This window comes from Lissotriton vulgaris, chromosome 6, assembly GCF_964263255.1.
Source record: "Lissotriton vulgaris chromosome 6, aLisVul1.2, whole genome shotgun sequence".
Lineage (NCBI taxonomy): Eukaryota > Metazoa > Chordata > Amphibia > Caudata > Salamandridae > Lissotriton > Lissotriton vulgaris.
In genome coordinates this window covers 1758207343-1758222408 of record NC_141694.1, presented here as the reverse complement: position 1 = coordinate 1758222408, position 15066 = coordinate 1758207343, and positions in this window count along the sequence as shown.

The window sequence follows — 15066 nt, the reverse complement described above, 5'->3', positions numbered from 1 at the left end:
TGGGAATCACTCAGTGACTTAAACAGCACTGCAAAGCAACTATACAGAAACACATATATGTGTGAGAATAGGTGGTGGCTTCTGAGTAAAGTGTAAACACGTACTCAAGTTTTTCTCAGTTACTTCCGCTACGACCAACATTGAGGATGCAGGTGATCTATGCTGAATGCGCATGTGGTTTCTTTTCTGGGACCATATTTAGCAGAATCGAGCAGCCAATCGTTGTCCTTCCCTTGAATCTGGGAGTGGTGTCTCTAGCAGCCTGGCAGTCTTCATGGGTCCTTGATACACAGTCATATTTTCTGGTTTCAACTTAAAGGTGATGTAAACTGCCACAGTATATTTAATCTCTTTTTGTTGATTTGCTCTCTTAGCATCAAAACTATGAAATTACCTGATAGCCACATCTTCTTACATTATCCAACAACCTTGGCCAAGTGACAGAAAGCTAACATTGTTTCAAAAATATTTTGTATAATTGTTTCTTTAGTTAGGTATTGCACTTTGCGAACAAAGCTCGAAAATAATTAGCATAAATATAAATTCAATTTGTACAGTAATCATATAATGCATAAGCACTTAGGCACATTATCGGTGAAGCGAGACAAAGGCTATTCAAAGCACCAAAGCTGGCCTTCTAGAAGAACACACATATTTTGCTCGTATTTTTCTGTGGTTTTTTATTAGCGATATGTTGTAAAGATAGAAGGACCTTCTGCTTATTGTTTTATCTGAGGGTCACTTACAGAATTGGTGAACATGCTGTTTTAAATCAGTTGAGTTTTAAGTCCAAACCAACACACTTAGCGTGGCTAGACGGCTCAGTTTCACCTACACGCCACATGTGCATTCCTGGGCTTTGTTTTTACGTATCAGTCAGTGGACTATGGGAGTTTTAGTCTTGGTTAATTTTAATTGAGCCAGTATGGGCAACAGATTAAGTTAAACATTGTTTACTTTTCCTACCCCACTCTTGCACACATCTAGACATATTTTTTTTAAATCCTAAAATCGTGTTTCCGCTTACTTGTATATATGAAGCACTACATAAACCATCCAAGTGTCTTACATCTACCGTAAAGCTCTGATCTTGATATTTTGCTTATTGGCGCATAATCCATCAATACTTTTAATTTTGCAATGAAGCACATCCAACAATGGCCAGTCATGGCATAATATGCCTTCCAGTCCTGGTTAGGTGAACCCTTCCCCGATGAATCTGTGCACTTTTTGCGCAGACCCTGGGCCAAGAACTCAGTGGCAGAAAGTAAGTATGCGCGTAAGCGAACATTTTTGAAAGTGAGGCGATGATGTTTGACTGCGTTCACTTTTAACATCAAGTTGAACGCGAGTGCATATCTGGTTAGAACCGGTACGCGTAAAATTAATACGGCCACGCGTATTCCTTCACGAGTCTTAGATGACGGGCACCCATTAAAACTGATCAACTAAATGAGTGTTGTTTGGAACCACGAATACCATTGGGGTACACTTTTAGCTTATGTGTGTAGAGAGGACTGCGTTTCTTGGTAATTTTGGTTGAAACGCGGGTCAGTCTTTTAGTTTTATTTAGTTTTTTTATTTTTCATGAGGTATTGGTAGCCAATTATTTTGGAATGTGAGCACTTTTCACGAACACGGGCATTAAGCATGAGATCAAGTTTTATATCATGAAACTTATGGGATGTAGCACCGCGTATTGATTTACCTACTGTCACTTCATGTTCAATTGGTATCTCTTTTGTAGCGTTGCATGTTATGTGTTAACAACTGGAATCATCATCATTTGTCAGTATCATATTGAGTACATGTTTGTTTTATGTTTATTAAGAAAGACAGACTGATTATCATCTTGCGTTATTTCATTTACAGACCCCTGAAGAAGGGTCCGGGGAGTGACCCGAAATGCATTGGGTTGATAAGTTCATGGATTACACATAATTGGAAATTCAAGTATTGTTCGCTGGATTGAACAAATTAAAGTAAAAATCGATTTCTTTCTGAAAATAAAGAAGTGATGAAGCAGTGAAAAGCAATGGCTTGACATTTTTTATTAAAAGTTTGGCACTACAAAATAGTGATTAGGAACCCCAGAGGTTTCCATACAAAAAGTGCGCACATTCATCGGGGAAGGGTTCACCTAACTGGACCATGATTGTAATACTTTTGGCACCTTGACGTAGTGCAACAAATGAAGCAGCACCAGATGAACATTGTATAGAGATTAAGTGTTTATCATTTCAGTGTGCACAGAGAACCATTAATAATAATATGCCTTGCACCAGGTCCAGCATTGTCCTTACAGGAGCAAGTATATTTATTTATTTGACAGCAGCAAGTTTCGATCAGAAATATTATACACAGCATCAATGTCTGTACCTAGTTCAACTCGAATGGGATCACTAAGAAAATGTCAGAACTGCGCCGGTTCTGAGGTTGATATAGGTGATGACTAAACACTTAACGCAGACTATGACATATCACTACCTAGTGGAGCATAATGAGCAGATTTCAGGCCAGCATATTTCCAAGGACATCTCTGAACATTCCTTTAGAGTCTTCGTTGGACCAGCTTTCTGTTTTGTATGCTTCTACAATGTGACAAATCCCACAAAATGGTCTTCTTTTAAATGACTTCTTTTGGAAATTTTTCACAACACAGCAAATCAAATTTTAGTAACTCTAGACATGATTTGTAGATTTGCAGTAAATTATTATTTGCCAATTCTCTATAGAAGACTATTTGTCAGATGTCCTCAGATGGAATTAGTGTCAGTGGTATTATTGCTTCCATCTGCTCTGTCCTACATGTTTTGGATCACCAACGATATTGGAGTAGACGCCTCACTTGTTGTGACAAGCTACATCATCGGCGCCTATCCACACCGGGTAGGATGGTACTACCCGGGCGGACTCACCCATAGATAGAATGGGAGTTCTTATATAAAGCAAAACTGGATAAACAGGGATCCAGAAGAGTGATACTTTAAAAAAACCTCTATGTATACCTAAAGATTTTTACTATATTGACAGGATACCTGGGGTGTAGATAAAAAGGTGAATTTTTCTGGTTCAATGATTCAATTATACCCTTATTTCTGTGCCAACATGTTTCAGCCCTCTCAAGGAGCCCAGTCGGGTCTGGGGCCTTCGTCAGGGCTGTGTTTTGTGTATCCCTGCTGTTTATTGTGCACGCACACTATGCACATTCGTGAGGCCTAATGCTCTCACCTGTTTTGGTTTGTTTCTAGAGGATTTTCTGTAAGATAGGAGAAAAATAGAGAGATGACTTTTACTTCCCTCACCCATCCTAATTACTTTCATGCATCTCAAACACCTGTAGTGTTGGACCATTCTCTAGAATTCATAGGTATCATTAATCCACAGTCATCAAACCTGACGGCATTCTTCCTTTCTATTTCCTTTTTTAAAAACAAAACATTTGGTGCTCCCATTGTGAATGTAAAAATATATTTTCATGTTGCTGCTAGTCCATCATTGTCTGAAGTATGGATTTCTGTTTTATTGCGCGATATACTCTATGTCGAGATATTTTTGTGCGGTGAAGGTCTACGTTGTGAGTATGCTTTTACAATCCCCTCGCGTACTTTCTCAATCATACCCAATCATATTACGCTTACCCTCTAGTGTATTTGTCAAGGGTCATGCGGTTCGTGCAGGTGGTGCCTTCTTGTAGTCACACACTTCAAAGGAGAGAACGAGCATATATGTTATAACGGATGGCCTATTTGACAGTTTGTATTCATGATACTTTACTATTTATTTTCAAAAAAACGTTGTGTTTCATTTCTCCTTATTGTTCTTTTCGGAGGTAGCCTTCTGGCGCTCAGACAGTTACAACAGTGGTAGCGGAGAGTCCACCTCCATTGTACCTATCGTTGAGCGATCCTTACTCATACCCATATTGTATATATATATTGTATAATTCTGAATTTCTAAGACAGTACACTCACAGCCTCTGATGTATTGTGCCTGGCTCCAATACTGGACTCGCGGTATTACACTTAGCCATCTTTTGTCATTCGTGCCTCATTTAAAAAAATAGATTTTCCTTTTGCAAGTGTTCTTAAGAATTTAATTCCCTTCTTTCTGACAGTGGGCAACCTTCTCACAAACTAACGACAGGGAGTCCAGGAGCTTTCCGGACTCTCCCACAAGAAAGAGTCCAAACAATTGCAGGCAGTAGGTAATAAGGATTTTTCAGTGTGGAGCCTGGTTCTCCATTCTCTGAAAGCTACCTGTCTCCTAGAGGGATAGAGCCAGCCCCTCTGTGATATGTCATCCATGATTGTATCTAGTTTTCTGAACAATCTAAAGGACCAATCTGCAGAAATATGTGACTGGCTCCCTCCTCAGCCCATATCAAAAACCACCCCTGGCACGGGAGCAGATATTGCAGAGTTTTAGAGAAGGGTCTCTGTGAGGCAGCTCTTGGCCATGCTCCACAGTGGAGGTGTTCAGTTTTAAACTTTGTTTCTATATTTTTAAATTAAACATGTTGCAGCACTGGGTCTGTGCCTTGAGGGTGACATATGCTATGTAGTCAACTAAGCAGAAGTTTCAAAAAGCACTTGCCATTTCCACCCAACAATACTTCCCACACAACATCCTTCCAAACACACTTATAACTTGATTTACTTAAAAGAGGTTGGTACCATCATGTGGACAGCATGATACAAAAAAGTCATAGAGTTGACAAGGTTCTGCTAACTCAACAGCAACCAACTCTAGCACCACACCAAAGCATATCCTAGAACAATACAGATAAAGCAATTTACCTTACTATCAATGCTGTCTATCCAGAAAACAACCTTCCAGGCTGGACAATGGACAACCACCATACCAGCTCAACAAAAACCAGTAAAGTCCTCCGGCACACCCATTCATATACAAGTCAAACTACAATCATTTGTTGGCAGGATAAAGCCAATTTTACTTTCACATTACCCAACATAAATGTTTACCAAACGAGATACTAAACAAATCTCAACTAACCATACAATGCCATTGTAGTATTGTGTAAATAAAGAATGACAGAACTCATTTGGTTCCTGATGGACTCCATAGATTTGTGACGTAAGCGTTGGAGGGTAATGAAGTGAATGCAGGTTTAGAACGCTGAGTTCCTGCTTACACGCTGAAGACTAAAGACGTGTATAACTACTCTCCATATGTGGCGTAGTTATTGGTGAGTGCCCGGGCTGGGTAGGACGCTACAACTGGCGATGAGGAGGGAATAAATAATCCACAGATTGACACTGCTCTCCCAAAGAGTTTGCAGTTTTCCAACTACTCATATGTGCCTCGTGTGCCGCAGTCAAAGTGCAGACTCAACACTGGCACCTGTGGATTCTCTTTGCAACGCCAGCCTGTGTAAAGCTTTTGAGGATAAAGATGTACACATCGGTGGCTGAGAATCAAATGAAAAGAGAGCAGAAAGAGGTTCTGTGCTAATATGCAAATGAATGCTATACTTCATACAGAGTGACAATGCTAAAGGCGGATGCAACAAAGTTTTGAAAAACAGCATATTGTGATAATCCAGTGCAAATTAAGCTGTAATCTGATGTACCATGAAGCATAGATCAACCAGGTGCTTACAAAGAGACACTGAAGAGCAAAGCCAGTTTAATATCATAACGTTATCTGTGTATCAAATCAATCGAACATGAAAAGACTTGTCTACTTACCGAAACAAGTAAAGGGAGTCATCATACCACAGCCTGCTATGAAGTTGCCCCAGAGGGAGGGCCGGGGTCGTGCTTCCTGAGCTTTCCATAAAAAAGCGGCCCAACATCAAAGGTGTGTCTGAACAACTCCACAGATCTCCATCACAATGAACAACTCCCACAAAGAGCAAGGGTGAGGCCAAAGCTCCTCCAGCTGTCAAGGTTGACTTCAAACTAGCATGTCACAAGGCTCTACAGATGGTTAGCTTGAACAAGTTCACCAAGAAGCGCTAGACAGACCACTGCTGTGCACCAATGTTTACACTGTTGCCCCAGAGGGAGGGCCGGGGTCGTGCTTCCTGAGCTTTCCATAAAAAAGCGGCCCCACATCAAAGGTGTGTCTGAACAACTCCACAGATCTCCATCACAATGAACAACTCCCACAAAGAGCAAGGGTGAGGCCAAAGCTCCTCCAGCTGTCAAGGTTGACTTCAAACTAGCATGTCACAAGGCTCTACAGATGGTTAGCTTGAACAAGTTCACCAAGAAGCGCTAGACAGACCACTGCTGTGCACCAATGTTTACACTGTTGCTGCTTTTTTAAAACCTAGCAAACACAACGAGATGCTGGACGGAGTCCTGAAACTTTTCAACCACTCACCCACAGTCACAGATCTGGTGACTGGGGGTAATAGCCTGGCTGATATGGGGTAATACCCCGAAACCTGTCCCAAGATGCTTGTTTACGGTCCAGGGAGGACCTGGCCTGGCAGTTTGGGCTGGACTGTTCCCATGAGGAACAGGGTCAAGACTGATTTGCATATGGCTGGATCCAAACTGAGGTGGTTAGTGAGCAAAGGAATGATGGATTAAACCTAGATCTTTGACTGGGGGTAAGTGGTTTAAAAGTTTCAGCACTCCGTCCATCTTCTTGTTGTGTTTGCAATGTTCGGCCTAAGGGCCCTACGGTATGCCCAACTTGGGTCTCTTGCTCACTGTGCCACTGGTTTCAATCTATCCTGACTGATGAGGGGTAATACCACAAAACCAGTGCCAGGATGCCTGTTTCCGGTCCAGGGAGGACCTGGACTGGCAGTTTGGGCTGGACTGTTCCCATGAGAAACAGGGTCAAGACTGATTTGCCTATAGCTGGGTCCAAATTGGGGTGGCATGGTGAGCAAAAGAATGATGGATTAAACCGAGATCTATGAGTGGGGGTTGAGTGGTTGAAAAGTTTCAGCACTCTGTCCATCATCTTGTTGTGGTTGCTGCTTTCTTAAAACAGTCATCATTTAATACTGCCAGAAGCACAATATTGGCAATAGATGAACTGCTTGGATAGAGGATTTTGAGGATTTTGTAGATGTCATAGATGAAACAGATGGCAAAAAGATTATCAAGTATCTGAAGATCACGGCTGGTGAAGGTGTAAAAGAAGCCATAAAAAAGATACCACAAGATGGTTAAGTGATGTGCAATGAAGGAGGCGCTAGAGGGCGCACTGCGGAATGGCTGGCTAAAAAGGCAGCTCCCCCGCACTGACTCATGATTTGGCGAAATTCCTGTGTCTAAGGCATCAACCGTAAGCAAAATTGGCACAATATGTAATTGGAAGGTGCCAGGCAACTACAGAAATTGACTGCGCTCTGCTCCGCTGCACCATCGCAGTGAAATATAGAATTTTGGACTGGCGGGGGCATCGGCAGGAGACCGGTAAGATGGCATCCCCCGCGATGCGGTAGTGAGCGGTTTGGCGCTGGGACACCCTTGGCAGCGCTCATAAATGCAGGGGCCACTGCTCGTGAGGATTTAAATATCTGAACACGGACAGCACTTTGGTTGATGATGGGAGTTGGTGATTTTTTTTTACCGCTGCAGTGATCGCCTATATCCCGGGAGATCGGACTACCCAAGATGGCGGCTCCCGTCGCATCAGCACGCGTCTAGCACTGCTGCGCGAAGGGTACCAGCTCCGCTCAGGGCATCAGCCGAACGATCCTTGCGCAATGGACAGCCCGTTCCTCTAAGCACACGGGCGAGGACTCATTCAGTATCACGGCGTCAATGTCAGGCCATGAAAGTCACCTGGCCCTGTGAAGATGTCGGCCATTTCCCATACCGTGTTACTGGGCCAGTAATCACAGAGGGTGCCCGCCCCCACACTGCTCATACATGTACCTGATTACCATTCTGAACATTGCCCCAATATGCTGTTTGCACTGCCTGGCGAGCTGCACAAAGATATGTTTATTATTGCTGACCTAGCTGATGAAGTCGTAACGATGGGTGTGAGCGGCCATATTGTACATGCCGAGGACTAGTGCTAATATCCTATGATGCCTACTACATGATACCGCATTTGTACCGTCCTGCCTGAACCTGCGCTGTGTGCACTTTCGCGATCTTCACTACACTATCACCTGACTGGAGGCGCTCCTACGCAGTCCACGTCTCTGAAGCGGCAGACGTATGCGATGTACCCCCGCCTGCTCCTCAGCTAGCCATACACCACGTTGACACTGCTGCGTACTGACATGACAGATAGAAATACCAGTGAGTTTAGCCGCCTTGCTAAAACACGCACAGAAACGCCACGTCAGCCTATGAACACGTGACTCTGGCGGTCTTGTACTTGCTCCATTTTGAAACATTGTTCTTTGCTCACCCATCGGAGCACTGGTGGGAACATCAGTTTGACTCCCACAGCTGATTGGAGAACATCACCTGCGACCTAACGACACTCCAATACAGCACTCTCATCAAGAAAGCCCACCTCTGTACGATCGGGAAACCGGACAAACAGCAGCCGAAACTGACCTTTGAGTCGCGACGATCAACTCTGGGCCCCATGAATCAGTCAGAAGCAGAGACGGAGGCGGATTGTGCTGCAGAGAATGGTATGGAAACCATCCTGAAGGCAATTCAAACCAGCCTTCAGGATATCAATAGCAAGCTCGATAATCTCACCTGTCGTATGGATAATATGGTGGCTAAGATGGAACAGCAGGGTGAAAGGCTGGACGACACGGAGACCCGCCTATCGGCGGTGGAGGACGAGGCGCATACCAGTACTACTAAATGCAGCGGGATGGAGAAAGTTATGGAGGTGCTCAGGAACAAATCTGAAGATTTGGAGGCCAGAGCGCGACGAAACAACGTCCGAATGCGGGTGTCCCGGAATCAACCAACACGGGCCGCATGGAGACGTATGTGGAGGAACTTTGCCATGCGATCTTTGGCGCTGACCATCTATCATCGATCTTCATAGTTGAACGCACCCACCGATCCCTGGCGCCTCGTCCACCACCAGGTGCTCCACCCGACCTATAGTGGCTCGCATTCTAAACTATCGAGACCGAGATGGTATTTTGCGGATGGCGAGGGAAAAGAAGGACATTACCTACCAAGGTAACCGACTAGAATTCGTTCCTGACTATACAATTGCGGTACAGCAGGCCCCTATTCTAGAGGGGTTTCAATACCAGTAAAAGAAGGTACGAACTTCCAGGTGGAAAACACTATTACGGATAGACAAGGGCGCTTTATAATAGTCACAGGGACATTACGAGGGCAATGAGTGAAGTTCATTAATACTTCTGGTCCAAACACTGATGCACCAGAGTTTCATCACAAAGTGTGGCAGCATTTACAGGGGGACCCTGATAGTACTTTAATTTGAGGCGGGGACTTGAATCTAGCACTACACGACCAAATGGATAGATCGGGTATGACTACGGAGCCTCACAGGAAAGCACGGACAAAGGTATTAGATATTATGTCTGAGCTACATTGGCATGACATATGGAGGGCACGCAATACAGGGTTTAGAGAGGCAACACACACTTCGGCTGCGCATAGTAGCTGGTCCCGCATTGATTACTGGATAGGATCTGAGACGTCTTTGCTGTGGACAACGGGAATTAAGCAGTTACCTAAAACACTTTCAGAACACAACAACCATCATACTGACCCTTACAATACCACATTATTTACCACCTCCATACAGCTGGAGATTCAATGCCACTGCACTCACAGATACCGTATTTGCAGACACTATAGCAAAGGCCATCACAGAATATTTTTTATTAAATGAGCATTCCACAGACGACCCCTGCCTTCTTTGGGAAGCTTTCAAAGCCACTTTGCACGGGGTCTGCATGAGCACCACAGTTGGGATACTGCGTGATGTACGAGCACAGTTAACATGTTGTGAGACACGACAAAAATTGCTAGAAACTAAATATGAACGAACTCAAGAGACGACTGTGCTGAAAGAAATACGGCAGACCCTAACGGAACATCAAACATTTGCTAAGGATCAGGTTAAGTACATTCACAAACATCCCACAGATAGGAAGTTTGGGGAAGGTGGCAGGCAGGGAGCTTGCGTCAAAAATTTGTGATGCGCCCAAAACGCAAATCGTTTTGCAGATACGGGACGATAACGGTTCCTTATGTACAGACCCACAGGGAATTTTGCAAGGTTTTGTACAAACTTATAGCAGGCTCTATCGATCACAGCCCACAGCGTCACCCGCTGAAATACTCGCTTATCTGGAACATTTGGCCATAGCGTGGCTCTCAGACACACAGAGAGCTTATTAATCCCCTCCGATCACCGTTGAAGAGGTCACAAAAATAATTAAATCCTTGCCGAACGGTAAAGCCCCGGGACCCGATGGGTTCACACGTGAATTTTACAAAGCATACGTCTATCTACTGGCACCCAGACTGGTTGCAATGTTAGGGGATGCCTTTGGGAGAAACATACTTCCACCAATGCTACGGGAAGCGGTGGTGATCGCACTCTTAAAACCTGAAAAAGACCCTGAGGCAATTGACTCCTATAGACCCCTATCATTGATCAATGTAGACTCTAAAATTTTAGCTAAAATACTGGCCACACCTTTGCAACCCCTTATGACCAACTTAGTCCTCCCAGATCAATCGGGCTTTCTACCATCAAGAGCCACCACGCATAACACTAGAACGTTGTTTGCTCTATCCCATTATCTAACTCCCAATACTAAGGCAGTGGCGGTCATGTTAGATGCCGCCAAGGCTTTTGATTCCATTGAGTGGTCGTACTTAATCACAGTCCTTAACAGGATGGGCTTCCCTCCAATATTTGTCCAATGGGTGAAACTCTTGTATACCAAACCAGTTGCTACAGTCCAAGTAAATGGGTATGTATCTGAAGCAATACCTATTCAACGCGGGACGAGGCAAGGATGTCCGTTGTCCCCCTTACTATTCGCTCTTTCCCTTTAGCCACTTGTTTGTAAGGTCAGACAGTTCCATCATCCATCGGCACTGCAATTCCAAGTAGGCCTCTACACATATCGCTTTATGCGGACGATATGTTATTAAATGACCGTGACCCTGAACGACATCTTGCCACTCTGCTTCGCGAATACATTAAATTCGGAGGACACTCTGGTTTGCACATTAATTGGGAAAAATCTTCTATTATACCACCTACTGACACATCCACACAGCATGCTATTGATTTACCATTGGAGTGGCAAGTCGATCCTATTAAATATCTTGGTGTGTGGTATCACAGAGACCCCTAAATTGTCATCAGAACTAATTACGGAAGGGTAATAACCTCATTAGAGGATAAAGTACACAGATGGATAATTGCCGCTATCCCTCGCGGATCGCATAGCAATTGTCAAAATGGTAATATTGCCAAAACTACTTTATCTCTTCAACAATATTCCGATTTTTCCCCCTCTGGAGGTCTTCAAACGGACATCAATGGTGGTATTAAAGTTAGTATGGGCGGGTAAGCAAGCACGCATAAACCTGCATACGATTACGCTGCCATATTCACGAGGCGGACTCTGTGTACCTGATTTTCTGCTATATTATTTATGTGCTCAAGCACAATATGCCACATACTGGTATCATGCGATTCCTTACCTGACACACACAGTGGTAGAGGAGGGAGACGCACTGCCCATCCCTTTAAATGCGAGTATCTCTCATCGCCGACCACCTCTGCATGACAAAGACATCAACATCTTTGATGCTACCAATATGGCATGGCAGCGACTGGGCCAAAAGGCAAATAAACTACCCCTGTATGCTCCAGCCCTTCCTCTGCATCATCATCCTGACATATTGGTCACCAATGAGGAGGTGGGCATAGGGCTATTACTTCAGGTGGGAATAGATACCTTAGGTGTCTTGTATGCAAATGGGATATTTAAAACAACACAAGACTTATCATATATCCAAAACCAGACATTACTGTTCCGTTTCAACTACCATAGGCTACAAGGGGCAATTCAAAAGCTATATCTGTGTTACCCCAACGAGCCAATACAATTAAATTCCCTACAGCTCATATTGACGTCTTCCAACACCACACACTTAGTTTCCCGACTGTACGCTTTTGCACAGGATGAAATCGTCCGCAACAGCCACAACGCCATGGAAAGATGGAACGCTATTCTAGACGATCCCCTTACAGAAGGGGACTGGCACACAACATGTACTCTGATTCAAATGCTGACACCTAATGGCAACCTCAGACTTGTCCACTTTAAATATTTGCACCAAGCATATTAAACACCCATGAAACTTTATAGATATGGCCTTCGCTCAGAGGCAAGGTGTACACGCTGCGGGGTCGACCAGGCTGACTTTATTCATCTGGCATGATATTGTGAGAAAATACACACATACTGGGAGAGAGTCACATCACTGTTATCAGCGATGGTTGGAATTGACATTGACTGTAGCATTAAAGTTTGCTTGTTGGGGCTATTACCCAATGTCCGGGCTCTGAAACGTAAGTTTTGTATGGTGGTGCTGCTACTAGTCAAACGAAGAATTTCAACGTGCTGGGACAGCAAAAATGTACCTGATGCTAAACAATGGATCTGTGATATGTCACATTGCCAGGACACATTACGCACCTATGAGGAAGAACTACCTGCCCGGTCTAGGCTGAAAGAGTATTGGAAGTATTTAACGTACTATTTACGTGAGAATAATGAGATATAATGGAACTGCTCAAGTATGTCTCATTAATCATTTGCTGTAAAGTGTGTGCATGTGCAACCTTAGGCTTAAGTGCAACCTTTGATTGAATCACTTGGATGATGAATGCAGTAGTGCAATGGTTCATTTTGGTTTGTCTTTTTTGATATTACTGATATATTCATTGTGAAAACTCAATAAAAAGATATTTAAAAAAAAGCGATGTGCAATGAAAATGAAAAGCAGCCTTGATTATCAAGTTCAATCCAGTGGCAAATGTAGATTACCACAGATACATCTTCAGTTAACGACGCTATGGAGGATGTGAAACCATCAATGAATTTGTTGAGAGACTGGATCTGCTTATAAACCACTCATTTAATTTAATGATGAGGAAGTGACATGCATCAGAGTGATAGTTAGATGTCTGCGAGGTTCCTTTTGATGACGAATCCTGAAGGAAACTCTAAGCCTAGAGCAGGTCCTCACAGTTGCCCGAGCTGAATAACATGCTAATCGACAAGTGGCTGACATAGAGGCTGGAGGTGCCCAGATTGCCTCAGTCATAAACATGAAGGGTAAGCTAACACCTAAACCTGAGAAATGCAAAGTGAGGTCTCCTCAGAAGAAGAAAATGTGTTTTGATGTGGATTGTCATTTCCACACAACAGTAGAAGTCAGAGAATTCCAAATGTATTCCAAAATATATTCTTTATTACATTTTCGATTTAAAATTTGGACAGCAGCCAACGCGTTTAGTTCCGAATGGAACTTCGTCAGGGCAGAAGCGCCTTTGTCTTGGTTCCACTCAATCAGTGTCCGACAGTCAATTAGTTCCAAAATGTAATCGTCTTCCTTAGAGACCTGGATTCAAAAATCATAAACAAGTTTCAGTGTCCCACAGACTTCTAAGTAGATCAAGTCTTCTGGAGTGTAAAAACACAGGTCCTTCGTATTCACCTTCACTAATCACATCAAAATGTAAAAGAGTCCGAAGACCAAGGTAGCGGCCATTAGTCCTTGTCAGTGTCAACGGTCGCGGTAGCAGTCCCTCATCCGGACTTTCAAAAAAGTTTTTGATTGAGTGGAACCAAGACAGAGACGCTTCTTCCCTGACGAAGTTCCATTCGGAACGAAACGCGTTGGCTGATGTCCAAATTTTAAATCAAAAATGTAATAAAGAATATATGTTGGAATACATTTGGAATTCTCTGACTTCATCCTGGTGCACCGTCCTTCTTATGAATCTATCTATCTGGTTTCCAGTGGAGTAAAAGTGCGGAGTACTCCGGATGTGGTTGCACAGACAATTTATTAATTTGTTTACTTAAGAAACTGAGGTGCTGAGCTTTGGTCAGCCGCATGTTGTCTTTCTAGCCGCATGTTGTCTTTCTAATAGCGCTTTGTGACAGTTTGCTTGGTGAAGGGAAAAGTAAATGCGACAAAATGGCCGACCGAGCGCTGCATCAAAGATGTTTGATGCACTCCCACAAGGCCAAGCGATCACACCAGCCGAGGCAAATCAATGTCAAACGAAGAAAATAGTCATCAAAATCATCGTGAAAGAGTTACTTAGTATTGGGGTCAATTGAAAGTGTCAATGATAACTGTGCAATGTCAAAGTTTGCTTCAGAGAGGCATGCACACGTGGGACTTGTCCAATGTGAGAAAAAACACAGACGAAAGAAAGGTCGACATGAAAAAAGTACAAAAAACAAACAATCATTGTCCGAAGATTACCCTGAAGATAAATGGGTGTTCGATACCTTTAATTGTTGATAGTGGTGTGTGAATAAACAATATGCCTGAGGAGAAATATTGTGAATTGTGTCCCTTACCCCAGCTTATGCAATTGAAAACTAAATTATATACATGAGCTGTGTTGACATCTTTAAAAAGTCAAGGTTCATGTGTAGCTACGAAGAAACACAACAGTGGTACAAGCACCTATTCATGTACTTCTGTAGTGTGGCCTGGGCCTTACTTGCGCACATTGCTATGTTAGCATAGGCTTATTACAAGTTCAAACGCCATTTTACCTTTTTGCTGCTTTTGCACACAACACTATATGTAACTGTTGTTGTAAGTTAGGATGCGTGAATTGCTTCACATGAGAATGGCTTGTTTTCAACGTCCCTAAACTTACAGCTCGACCTTAGTCTGCACAGTGAGTGCTGAAGTCTCCAAGGTTATCAAAACAATGTGCGGCGTTGTTCAGGCTGATCGTCTCATTCACTAGACATAACATGCACGCAGCTGCAGCTAACTGAAAATCCTGGCGTCTTTAATATCACACTGCATGTATGTTTTAGACACTCTGAAATGAAGCCAGTTTCCAGAGAGACAGAGACTACTGCGGATCCTGATGTGATTCACTTCTGCT